The sequence below is a fragment of the Oncorhynchus keta genome, unplaced genomic scaffold (assembly GCF_023373465.1).
Source record: "Oncorhynchus keta strain PuntledgeMale-10-30-2019 unplaced genomic scaffold, Oket_V2 Un_contig_4096_pilon_pilon, whole genome shotgun sequence".
Lineage (NCBI taxonomy): Eukaryota > Metazoa > Chordata > Actinopteri > Salmoniformes > Salmonidae > Oncorhynchus > Oncorhynchus keta.
Genome location: NW_026287597.1, coordinates 18,238 through 32,490, shown reverse-complemented (window position 1 = coordinate 32,490; position 14,253 = coordinate 18,238).

Sequence of the window (14,253 nt, the reverse complement as noted above, 5' to 3'; positions counted from 1 at the left end):
GGAACACCATGACCCAGACTGACCAGGTGAAAGCTCTGATCCCTTTACCTGGTAGTACACACTGAGTGGACAAAACATTAGGAACACCATGACCCAGACTGACCAGGTGAATTCAGATGAAAGCTCTGATCCCTTTACCTGGTAGTACACACTGAGTGGACAAAACATTAGGAACACCATGACCCAGACTGACCAGGTGAAAGCTCTGATCCCTTTACCTGGTAGTACACACTGAGTGGACAAAACATTAGGAACACCATGACCCAGACTGACCAGGTGAAAGCTCTGATCCATTTACCTGGTAGTACACACTGAGTGGACAAAACATTAGGAACACCATGACCCAGACTGACCAGGTGAATTCAGATGAAAGCTCTGATCCCTTTACCTGGTAGTACACACTGAGTGGACAAAACATTAGGAACACCATGACCCAGACTGACCAGGTGAAAGCTCTGATCCCTTTACCTGGTAGTACACACTGAGTGGACAAAACATTAGGAACACCATGACCCAGACTGACCAGGTGAAAGCTCTGATCCCTTTACCTGGTAGTACACACTGAGTGGACAAAACATTAGGAACACCATGACCCAGACTGACCAGGTGAAAGCTCTGATCCATTTACCTGGTAGTACACACTGAGTGGACAAAACATTAGGAACACCATGACCCAGACTGACCAGGTGAAAGCTCTGATCCCTTTACCTGGTAGTACACACTGAGTGGACAAAACATTAGGAACACCATGACCCAGACTGACCAGGTGAAAGCTCTGATCCCTTTACCTGGTAGTACACACTGAGTGGACAAAACATTAGGAACACCATGACCCAGACTGACCAGGTGAAAGCTCTGATCCCTTTACCTGGTAGTACACACTGAGTGGACAAAACATTAGGAACACCATGACCCAGACTGACCAGGTGAAAGCTCTGATCCCTTTACCTGGTAGTACACACTGAGTGGACAAAACATTAGGAACACCATGACCCAGACTGACCAGGTGAATTCAGATGAAAGCTCTGATCCCTTTACCTGGTAGTACACACTGAGTGGACAAAACATTAGGAACACCATGACCCAGACTGACCAGGTGAAAGCTCTGATCCCTTTACCTGGTAGTACACACTGAGTGGACAAAACATTAGGAACACCATGACCCAGACTGACCAGGTGAAAGCTCTGATCCATTTACCTGGTAGTACACACTGAGTGGACAAAACATTAGGAACACCATGACCCAGACTGACCAGGTGAATTCAGATGAAAGCTCTGATCCCTTTACCTGGTAGTACACACTGAGTGGACAAAACATTAGGAACACCATGACCCAGACTGACCAGGTGAAAGCTCTGATCCCTTTACCTGGTAGTACACACTGAGTGGACAAAACATTAGGAACACCATGACCCAGACTGACCAGGTGAAAGCTCTGATCCCTTTACCTGGTAGTACACACTGAGTGGACAAAACATTAGGAACACCATGACCCAGACTGACCAGGTGAAAGCTCTGATCCATTTACCTGGTAGTACACACTGAGTGGACAAAACATTAGGAACACCATGACCCAGACTGACCAGGTGAAAGCTCTGATCCCTTTACCTGGTAGTACACACTGAGTGGACAAAACATTAGGAACACCATGACCCAGACTGACCAGGTGAAAGCTCTGATCCCTTTACCTGGTAGTACACACTGAGTGGACAAAACATTAGGAACACCATGACCCAGACTGACCAGGTGAAAGCTCTGATCCCTTTACCTGGTAGTACACACTGAGTGGACAAAACATTAGGAACACCATGACCCAGACTGACCAGGTGAAAGCTCTGATCCATTTACCTGGTAGTACACACTGAGTGGACAAAACATTAGGAACACCATGACCCAGACTGACCAGGTGAATTCAGATGAAAGCTCTGATCCCTTTACCTGGTAGTACACACTGAGTGGACAAAACATTAGGAACACCATGACCCAGACTGACCAGGTGAAAGCTCTGATCCCTTTACCTGGTAGTACACACTGAGTGGACAAAACATTAGGAACACCATGACCCAGACTGACCAGGTGAATTCAGATGAAAGCTCTGATCCATTTACCTGGTAGTACACACTGAGTGGACAAAACATTAGGAACACCATGACCCAGACTGACCAGGTGAAAGCTCTGATCCATTTACCTGGTAGTACACACTGAGTGGACAAAACATTAGGAACACCATGACCCAGACTGACCAGGTGAATTCAGATGAAAGCTCTGATCCCTTTACCTGGTAGTACACACTGAGTGGACAAAACATTAGGAACACCATGACCCAGACTGACCAGGTGAAAGCTCTGATCCCTTTACCTGGTAGTACACACTGAGTGGACAAAACATTAGGAACACCATGACCCAGACTGACCAGGTGAATTCAGATGAAAGCTCTGATCCCTTTACCTGGTAGTACACACTGAGTGGACAAAACATTAGGAACACCATGACCCAGACTGACCAGGTGAAAGCTCTGATCCCTTTACCTGGTAGTACACACTGAGTGGACAAAACATTAGGAACACCATGACCCAGACTGACCAGGTGAAAGCTCTGATCCCTTTACCTGGTAGTACACACTGAGTGGACAAAACATTAGGAACACCATGACCCAGACTGACCAGGTGAAAGCTCTGATCCCTTTACCTGGTAGTACACACTGAGTGGACAAAACATTAGGAACACCATGACCCAGACTGACCAGGTGAATTCAGATGAAAGCTCTGATCCCTTTACCTGGTAGTACACACTGAGTGGACAAAACATTAGGAACACCATGACCCAGACTGACCAGGTGAAAGCTCTGATCCCTTTACCTGGTAGTACACACTGAGTGGACAAAACATTAGGAACACCATGACCCAGACTGACCAGGTGAAAGCTCTGATCCATTTACCTGGTAGTACACACTGAGTGGACAAAACATTAGGAACACCATGACCCAGACTGACCAGGTGAATTCAGATGAAAGCTCTGATCCCTTTACCTGGTAGTACACACTGAGTGGACAAAACATTAGGAACACCATGACCCAGACTGACCAGGTGAAAGCTCTGATCCCTTTACCTGGTAGTACACACTGAGTGGACAAAACATTAGGAACACCATGACCCAGACTGACCAGGTGAAAGCTCTGATCCCTTTACCTGGTAGTACACACTGAGTGGACAAAACATTAGGAACACCATGACCCAGACTGACCAGGTGAAAGCTCTGATCCATTTACCTGGTAGTACACACTGAGTGGACAAAACATTAGGAACACCATGACCCAGACTGACCAGGTGAAAGCTCTGATCCCTTTACCTGGTAGTACACACTGAGTGGACAAAACATTAGGAACACCATGACCCAGACTGACCAGGTGAAAGCTCTGATCCCTTTACCTGGTAGTACACACTGAGTGGACAAAACATTAGGAACACCATGACCCAGACTGACCAGGTGAAAGCTCTGATCCCTTTACCTGGTAGTACACACTGAGTGGACAAAACATTAGGAACACCATGACCCAGACTGACCAGGTGAAAGCTCTGATCCCTTTACCTGGTAGTACACACTGAGTGGACAAAACATTAGGAACACCATGACCCAGACTGACCAGGTGAAAGCTCTGATCCCTTTACCTGGTAGTACACACTGAGTGGACAAAACATTAGGAACACCATGACCCAGACTGACCAGGTGAAAGCTCTGATCCCTTTACCTGGTAGTACACACTGAGTGGACAAAACATTAGGAACACCATGACCCAGACTGACCAGGTGAAAGCTCTGATCCCTTTACCTGGTAGTACACACTGAGTGGACAAAACATTAGGAACACCATGACCCAGACTGACCAGGTGAAAGCTCTGATCCATTTACCTGGTAGTACACACTGAGTGGACAAAACATTAGGAACACCATGACCCAGACTGACCAGGTGAATTCAGATGAAAGCTCTGATCCCTTTACCTGGTAGTACACACTGAGTGGACAAAACATTAGGAACACCATGACCCAGACTGACCAGGTGAAAGCTCTGATCCCTTTACCTGGTAGTACACACTGAGTGGACAAAACATTAGGAACACCATGACCCAGACTGACCAGGTGAATTCAGATGAAAGCTCTGATCCATTTACCTGGTAGTACACACTGAGTGGACAAAACATTAGGAACACCATGACCCAGACTGACCAGGTGAAAGCTCTGATCCCTTTACCTGGTAGTACACACTGAGTGGACAAAACATTAGGAACACCATGACCCAGACTGACCAGGTGAATTCAGATGAAAGCTCTGATCCCTTTACCTGGTAGTACACACTGAGTGGACAAAACATTAGGAACACCATGACCCAGACTGACCAGGTGAAAGCTCTGATCCATTTACCTGGTAGTACACACTGAGTGGACAAAACATTAGGAACACCATGACCCAGACTGACCAGGTGAAAGCTCTGATCCCTTTACCTGGTAGTACACACTGAGTGGACAAAACATTAGGAACACCATGACCCAGACTGACCAGGTGAATTCAGATGAAAGCTCTGATCCCTTTACCTGGTAGTACACACTGAGTGGACAAAACATTAGGAACACCATGACCCAGACTGACCAGGTGAAAGCTCTGATCCCTTTACCTGGTAGTACACACTGAGTGGACAAAACATTAGGAACACCATGACCCAGACTGACCAGGTGAAAGCTCTGATCCCTTTACCTGGTAGTACACACTGAGTGGACAAAACATTAGGAACACCATGACCCAGACTGACCAGGTGAAAGCTCTGTGATCCCTTTACCTGGTAGTACACACTGAGTGGACAAAACATTAGGAACACCATGACCCAGACTGACCAGGTGAAAGCTCTGATCCCTTTACCTGGTAGTACACACGGAGTGGACAAAACATTAGGAACACCATGACCCAGACTGACCAGGTGAAAGCTCTGATCCCTTTACCTGGTAGTACACACTGAGTGGACAAAACATTAGGAACACCATGACCCAGACTGACCAGGTGAAAGCTCGGATCCCTTTACCTGGTAGTACACACTGAGTGGACAAAACATTAGGAACACCATGAACCAGACTGACCAGGTGAATTCAGATGAAAGCTCTGATCCCTTTACCTGGTAGTACACACTGAGTGGACAAAACATTAGGAACACCATGACCCAGACTGACCAGGTGAAAGCTCTGATCCCTTTACCTGGTAGTACACTGAGTGGACAAAACATTAGGAACACCATGACCCAGACTGACCAGGTGAAAGCTCTGATCCCTTTACCTGGTAGTACACACTGAGTGGACAAAACATTAGGAACACCATGACCCAGACTGACCAGGTGAAAGCTCTGATCCCTTTACCTGGTAGTACACTGAGTGGACAAAACATTAGGAACACCATGACCCAGACTGACCAGGTGAAAGCTCTGATCCCTTTACCTGGTAGTACACACTGAGTGGACAAAACATTAGGAACACCATGACCCAGACTGACCAGGTGAAAGCTCTGATCCATTTACCTGGTAGTACACACTGAGTGGACAAAACATTAGGAACACCATGACCCAGACTGACCAGGTGAAAGCTCTGATCCCTTTACCTGGTAGTACACACTGAGTGGACAAAACATTAGGAACACCATGACCCAGACTGACCAGGTGAAAGCTCTGATCCATTTACCTGGTAGTACACACTGAGTGGACAAAACATTAGGAACACCATGACCCAGACTGACCAGGTGAAAGCTCGGATCCCTTTACCTGGTAGTACACACTGAGTGGACAAAACATTAGGAACACCATGAACCAGACTGACCAGGTGAAAGCTCTGATCCCTTTACCTGGTAGTACACACTGAGTGGACAAAACATTAGGAACACCATGACCCAGACTGACCAGGTGAAAGCTCTGATCCATTTACCTGGTAGTACACACTGAGTGGACAAAACATTAGGAACACCATGACCCAGACTGACCAGGTGAAAGCTCGGATCCCTTTACCTGGTAGTACACACTGAGTGGACAAAACATTAGGAACACCATGACCCAGACTGACCAGGTGAAAGCTCTGATCCCTTTACCTGGTAGTACACACTGAGTGGACAAAACATTAGGAACACCATGACCCAGACTGACCAGGTGAAAGCTCTGATCCCTTTACCTGGTAGTACACACTGAGTGGACAAAACATTAGGAACACCATGACCCAGACTGACCAGGTGAAAGCTCTGATCCCTTTACCTGGTAGTACACACGAGTGGACAAAACATTAGGAACACCATGACCCAGACTGACCAGGTGAAAGCTCTGATCCCTTTACCTGGTAGTACACACTGAGTGGACAAAACATTAGGAACACCATGACCCAGACTGACCAGGTGAAAGCTCGGATCCCTTTACCTGGTAGTACACACTGAGTGGACAAAACATTAGGAACACCATGAACCAGACTGACCAGGTGAATTCAGATGAAAGCTCTGATCCCTTTACCTGGTAGTACACACTGAGTGGACAAAACATTAGGAACACCATGACCCAGACTGACCAGGTGAAAGCTCTGATCCCTTTACCTGGTAGTACACACTGAGTGGACAAAACATTAGGAACACCATGACCCAGACTGACCAGGTGAAAGCTCTGATCCCTTTACCTGGTAGTACACACTGAGTGGACAAAACATTAGGAACACCATGACCCAGACTGACCAGGTGAAAGCTCTGATCCCTTTACCTGGTAGTACACTGAGTGGACAAAACATTAGGAACACCATGACCCAGACTGACCAGGTGAAAGCTCTGATCCCTTTACCTGGTAGTACACACGGAGTGGACAAAACATTAGGAACACCATGACCCAGACTGACCAGGTGAAAGCTCTGATCCCTTTACCTGGTAGTACACACTGAGTGGACAAAACATTAGGAACACCATGACCCAGACTGACCAGGTGAAAGCTCGGATCCCTTTACCTGGTAGTACACACTGAGTGGACAAAACATTAGGAACACCATGAACCAGACTGACCAGGTGAATTCAGATGAAAGCTCTGATCCCTTTACCTGGTAGTACACACTGAGTGGACAAAACATTAGGAACACCATGACCCAGACTGACCAGGTGAAAGCTCTGATCCCTTTACCTGGTAGTACACTGAGTGGACAAAACATTAGGAACACCATGACCCAGACTGACCAGGTGAAAGCTCTGATCCCTTTACCTGGTAGTACACACTGAGTGGACAAAACATTAGGAACACCATGACCCAGACTGACCAGGTGAAAGCTCTGATCCCTTTACCTGGTAGTACACACTGAGTGGACAAAACATTAGGAACACCATGACCCAGACTGACCAGGTGAAAGCTCTGATCCCTTTACCTGGTAGTACACACTGAGTGGACAAAACATTAGGAACACCATGACCCAGACTGACCAGGTGAAAGCTCTGATCCATTTACCTGGTAGTACACACTGAGTGGACAAAACATTAGGAACACCATGACCCAGACTGACCAGGTGAATTCAGATGAAAGCTCTGATCCATTTACCTGGTAGTACACACTGAGTGGACAAAACATTAGGAACACCATGACCCAGACTGACCAGGTGAATTCAGGTGAAAGCTCTGATCCCTTTACCTGGTAGTACACACTGAGTGGACAAAACATTAGGAACACCATGACCCAGACTGACCAGGTGAAAGCTCTGATCCCTTTACCTGGTAGTACACACTGAGTGGACAAAACATTAGGAACACCATGACCCAGACTGACCAGGTGAAAGCTCTGATCCATTTACCTGGTAGTACACACTGAGTGGACAAAACATTAGGAACACCATGACCCAGACTGACCAGGTGAATTCAGGTGAAAGCTCTGATCCCTTTACCTGGTAGTACACACTGAGTGGACAAAACATTAGGAACACCATGACCCAGACTGACCAGGTGAAAGCTCGGATCCCTTTACCTGGTAGTACACACTGAGTGGACAAAACATTAGGAACACCATGACCCAGACTGACCAGGTGAAAGCTCTGATCCCTTTACCTGGTAGTACACACTGAGTGGACAAAACATTAGGAACACCATGACCCAGACTGACCAGGTGAAAGCTCTGATCCATTTACCTGGTAGTACACACTGAGTGGACAAAACATTAGGAACACCATGACCCAGACTGACCAGGTGAAAGCTCTGATCCCTTTACCTGGTAGTACACACTGAGTGGACAAAACATTAGGAACACCATGACCCAGACTGACCAGGTGAAAGCTCTGATCCCTTTACCTGGTAGTACACACTGAGTGGACAAAACATTAGGAACACCATGACCCAGACTGACCAGGTGAAAGCTCTGATCCCTTTACCTGGTAGTACACACTGAGTGGACAAAACATTAGGAACACCATGACCCAGACTGACCAGGTGAATTCAGATGAAAGCTCTGATCCCTTTACCTGGTAGTACACACTGAGTGGACAAAACATTAGGAACACCATGACCCAGACTGACCAGGTGAAAGCTCTGATCCCTTTACCTGGTAGTACACACTGAGTGGACAAAACATTAGGAACACCATGACCCAGACTGACCAGGTGAAAGCTCTGATCCCTTTACCTGGTAGTACACACTGAGTGGACAAAACATTAGGAACACCATGACCCAGACTGACCAGGTGAAAGCTCTGTGATCCCTTTACCTGGTAGTACACACTGAGTGGACAAAACATTAGGAACACCATGACCCAGACTGACCAGGTGAAAGCTCTGATCCCTTTACCTGGTAGTACACACGGAGTGGACAAAACATTAGGAACACCATGACCCAGACTGACCAGGTGAAAGCTCTGATCCCTTTACCTGGTAGTACACACTGAGTGGACAAAACATTAGGAACACCATGACCCAGACTGACCAGGTGAAAGCTCGGATCCCTTTACCTGGTAGTACACACTGAGTGGACAAAACATTAGGAACACCATGAACCAGACTGACCAGGTGAATTCAGATGAAAGCTCTGATCCCTTTACCTGGTAGTACACACTGAGTGGACAAAACATTGGGAACACCATGACCCAGACTGACCAGGTGAAAGCTCTGATCCCTTTACCTGGTAGTACACACTGAGTGGACAAAACATTAGGAACACCATGACCCAGACTGACCAGGTGAAAGCTCTGATCCCTTTACCTGGTAGTACACTGAGTGGACAAAACATTAGGAACACCATGACCCAGACTGACCAGGTGAAAGCTCTGATCCCTTTACCTGGTAGTACACACTGAGTGGACAAAACATTAGGAACACCATGACCCAGACTGACCAGGTGAAAGCTCTGATCCCTTTACCTGGTAGTACACACTGAGTGGACAAAACATTAGGAACACCATGACCCAGACTGACCAGGTGAAAGCTCTGATCCCTTTACCTGGTAGTACACACTGAGTGGACAAAACATTAGGAACACCATGACCCAGACTGACCAGGTGAAAGCTCTGATCCCTTTACCTGGTAGTACACACTGAGTGGACAAAACATTAGGAACACCATGACCCAGACTGACCAGGTGAATTCAGGTGAAAGCTCTGATCCATTTACCTGGTAGTACACACTGAGTGGACAAAACATTAGGAACACCATGACCCAGACTGACCAGGTGAAAGCTCTGATCCCTTTACCTGGTAGTACACACTGAGTGGACAAAACATTAGGAACACCATGACCCAGACTGACCAGGTGAAAGCTCTGATCCATTTACCTGGTAGTACACACTGAGTGGACAAAACATTAGGAACACCATGACCCAGACTGACCAGGTGAATTCAGATGAAAGCTCTGATCCATTTACCTGGTAGTACACACTGAGTGGACAAAACATTAGGAACACCATGACCCAGACTGACCAGGTGAATTCAGGTGAAAGCTCTGATCCCTTTACCTGGTAGTACACACTGAGTGGACAAAACATTAGGAACACCATGACCCAGACTGACCAGGTGAAAGCTCTGATCCCTTTACCTGGTAGTACACACTGAGTGGACAAAACATTAGGAACACCATGACCCAGACTGACCAGGTGAAAGCTCTGATCCCTTTACCTGGTAGTACACACTGAGTGGACAAAACATTAGGAACACCATGACCCAGACTGACCAGGTGAATTCAGGTGAAAGCTCTGATCCCTTTACCAGGTAGTACACACTGAGTGGACAAAACATTAGGAACACCATGACCCAGACTGACCAGGTGAAAGCTCGGATCCCTTTACCTGGTAGTACACACTGAGTGGACAAAACATTAGGAACACCATGACCCAGACTGACCAGGTGAAAGCTCGGATCCCTTTACCTGGTAGTACACACTGAGTGGACAAAACATTAGGAACACCATGACCCAGACTGACCAGGTGAATTCAGATGAAAGCTCTGATCCATTTACCTGGTAGTACACACTGAGTGGACAAAACATTAGGAACACCATGACCCAGACTGACCAGGTGAAAGCTCGGATCCCTTTACCTGGTAGTACACACTGAGTGGACAAAACATTAGGAACACCATGACCCAGACTGACCAGGTGAATTCAGATGAAAGCTCTGATCCATTTACCTGGTAGTACACACTGAGTGGACAAAACATTAGGAACACCATGACCCAGACTGACCAGGTGAAAGCTCTGATCCCTTTACCTGGTAGTACACACTGAGTGGACAAAACATTAGGAACACCATGACCCAGACTGACCAGGTGAAAGCTCTGATCCCTTTACCTGGTAGTACACACTGAGTGGACAAAACATTAGGAACACCATGACCCAGACTGACCAGGTGAATTCAGATGAAAGCTCTGATCCATTTACCTGGTAGTACACACTGAGTGGACAAAACATTAGGAACACCATGACCCAGACTGACCAGGTGAAAGCTCTGATCCCTTTACCTGGTAGTACACACTGAGTGGACAAAACATTAGGAACACCATGACCCAGACTGACCAGGTGAATTCAGATGAAAGCTCTGATCCATTTACCTGGTAGTACACACTGAGTGGACAAAACATTAGGAACACCATGACCCAGACTGACCAGGTGAAAGCTCTGATCCCTTTACCTGGTAGTACACACTGAGTGGACAAAACATTAGGAACACCATGACCCAGACTGACCAGGTGAAAGCTCTGATCCCTTTACCTGGTAGTACACACTGAGTGGACAAAACATTAGGAACACCATGACCCAGACTGACCAGGTGAAAGCTCTGATCCCTTTACCTGGTAGTACACACTGAGTGGACAAAACATTAGGAACACCATGACCCAGACTGACCAGGTGAAAGCTCTGATCCCTTTACCTGGTAGTACACACTGAGTGGACAAAACATTAGGAACACCATGACCCAGACTGACCAGGTGAAAGCTCTGATCCCTTTACCTGGTAGTACACACTGAGTGGACAAAACATTAGGAACACCATGACCCAGACTGACCAGGTGAAAGCTCTGATCCATTTACCTGGTAGTACACACTGAGTGGACAAAACATTAGGAACACCATGACCCAGACTGACCAGGTGAATTCAGATGAAAGCTCTGATCCCTTTACCAGGTAGTACACACTGAGTGGACAAAACATTAGGAACACCATGACCCAGACTGACCAGGTGAATTCAGGTGAAAGCTCTGATCCCTTTACCAGGTAGTACACACTGAGTGGACAAAACATTAGGAACACCATGACCCAGACTGACCAGGTGAAAGCTCTGATCCCTTTACCTGGTAGTACACACTGAGTGGACAAAACATTAGGAACACCATGACCCAGACTGACCAGGTGAAAGCTCTGATCCCTTTACCTGGTAGTACACACTGAGTGGACAAAACATTAGGAACACCATGACCCAGACTGACCAGGTGAATTCAGGTGAAAGCTCTGATCCCTTTACCTGGTAGTACACACTGAGTGGACAAAACATTAGGAACACCATGACCCAGACTGACCAGGTGAAAGCTCGGATCCCTTTACCTGGTAGTACACACTGAGTGGACAAAACATTAGGAACACCATGACCCAGACTGACCAGGTGAAAGCTCGGATCCCTTTACCTGGTAGTACACACTGAGTGGACAAAACATTAGGAACACCATGACCCAGACTGACCAGGTGAATTCAGATGAAAGCTCTGATCCATTTACCTGGTAGTACACACTGAGTGGACAAAACATTAGGAACACCATGACCCAGACTGACCAGGTGAAAGCTCGGATCCCTTTACCTGGTAGTACACACTGAGTGGACAAAACATTAGGAACACCATGACCCAGACTGACCAGGTGAAAGCTCTGATCCCTTTACCTGGTAGTACACACTGAGTGGACAAAACATTAGGAACACCATGACCCAGACTGACCAGGTGAAAGCTCTGATCCCTTTACCTGGTAGTACACACTGAGTGGACAAAACATTAGGAACACCATGACCCAGACTGACCAGGTGAAAGCTCTGATCCCTTTACCTGGTAGTACACACTGAGTGGACAAAACATTAGGAACACCATGACCCAGACTGACCAGGTGAAAGCTCTGATCCCTTTACCTGGTAGTACACACTGAGTGGACAAAACATTAGGAACACCATGACCCAGACTGACCAGGTGAAAGCTCTGATCCCTTTACCTGGTAGTACACACTGAGTGGACAAAACATTAGGAACACCATGACCCAGACTGACCAGGTGAAAGCTCTGATCCCTTTACCTGGTAGTACACACTGAGTGGACAAAACATTAGGAACACCATGACCCAGACTGACCAGGTGAAAGCTCTGATCCCTTTACCTGGTAGTACACACTGAGTGGACAAAACATTAGGAACACCATGACCCAGACTGACCAGGTGAAAGCTCTGATCCATTTACCTGGTAGTACACACTGAGTGGACAAAACATTAGGAACACCATGACCCAGACTGACCAGGTGAATTCAGATGAAAGCTCTGATCCATTTACCTGGTAGTACACACTGAGTGGACAAAACATTAGGAACACCATGACCCAGACTGACCAGGTGAATTCAGGTGAAAGCTCTGATCCCTTTACCTGGTAGTACACACTGAGTGGACAAAACATTAGGAACACCATGACCCAGACTGACCAGGTGAAAGCTCTGATCCCTTTACCTGGTAGTACACACTGAGTGGACAAAACATTAGGAACACCATGACCCAGACTGACCAGGTGAAAGCTCTGATCCATTTACCTGGTAGTACACACTGAGTGGACAAAACATTAGGAACACCATGACCCAGACTGACCAGGTGAATTCAGGTGAAAGCTCTGATCCCTTTACCTGGTAGTACACACTGAGTGGACAAAACATTAGGAACACCATGACCCAGACTGACCAGGTGAAAGCTCGGATCCCTTTACCTGGTAGTACACACTGAGTGGACAAAACATTAGGAACACCATGACCCAGACTGACCAGGTGAAAGCTCGGATCCCTTTACCTGGTAGTACACACTGAGTGGACAAAACATTAGGAACACCATGACCCAGACTGACCAGGTGAATTAAGATGAAAGCTCTGATCCATTTACCTGGTAGTACACACTGAGTGGACAAAACATTAGGAACACCATGACCCAGACTGACCAGGTGAAAGCTCGGATCCCTTTACCTGGTAGTACACACTGAGTGGACAAAACATTAGGAACACCATGACCCAGACTGACCAGGTGAATTCAGATGAAAGCTCTGATCCATTTACCTGGTAGTACACACTGAGTGGACAAAACATTAGGAACACCATGACCCAGACTGACCAGGTGAAAGCTCTGATCCCTTTACCTGGTAGTACACACTGAGTGGACAAAACATTAGGAACACCATGACCCAGACTGACCAGGTGAAAGCTCTGATCCCTTTACCTGGTAGTACACACTGAGTGGACAAAACATTAGGAACACCATGACCCAGACTGACCAGGTGAAAGCTCTGATCCCTTTACCTGGTAGTACACACTGAGTGGACAAAACATTAGGAACACCATGACCCAGACTGACCAGGTGAATTCAGATGAAAGCTCTGATCCCTTTACCTGGTAGTACACACTGAGTGGACAAAACATTAGGAACACCATGACCCAGACTGACCAGGTGAAAGCTCTGATCCATTTACCTGGTAGTACACACTGAGTGGACAAAACATTAGGAACACCATGACCCAGACT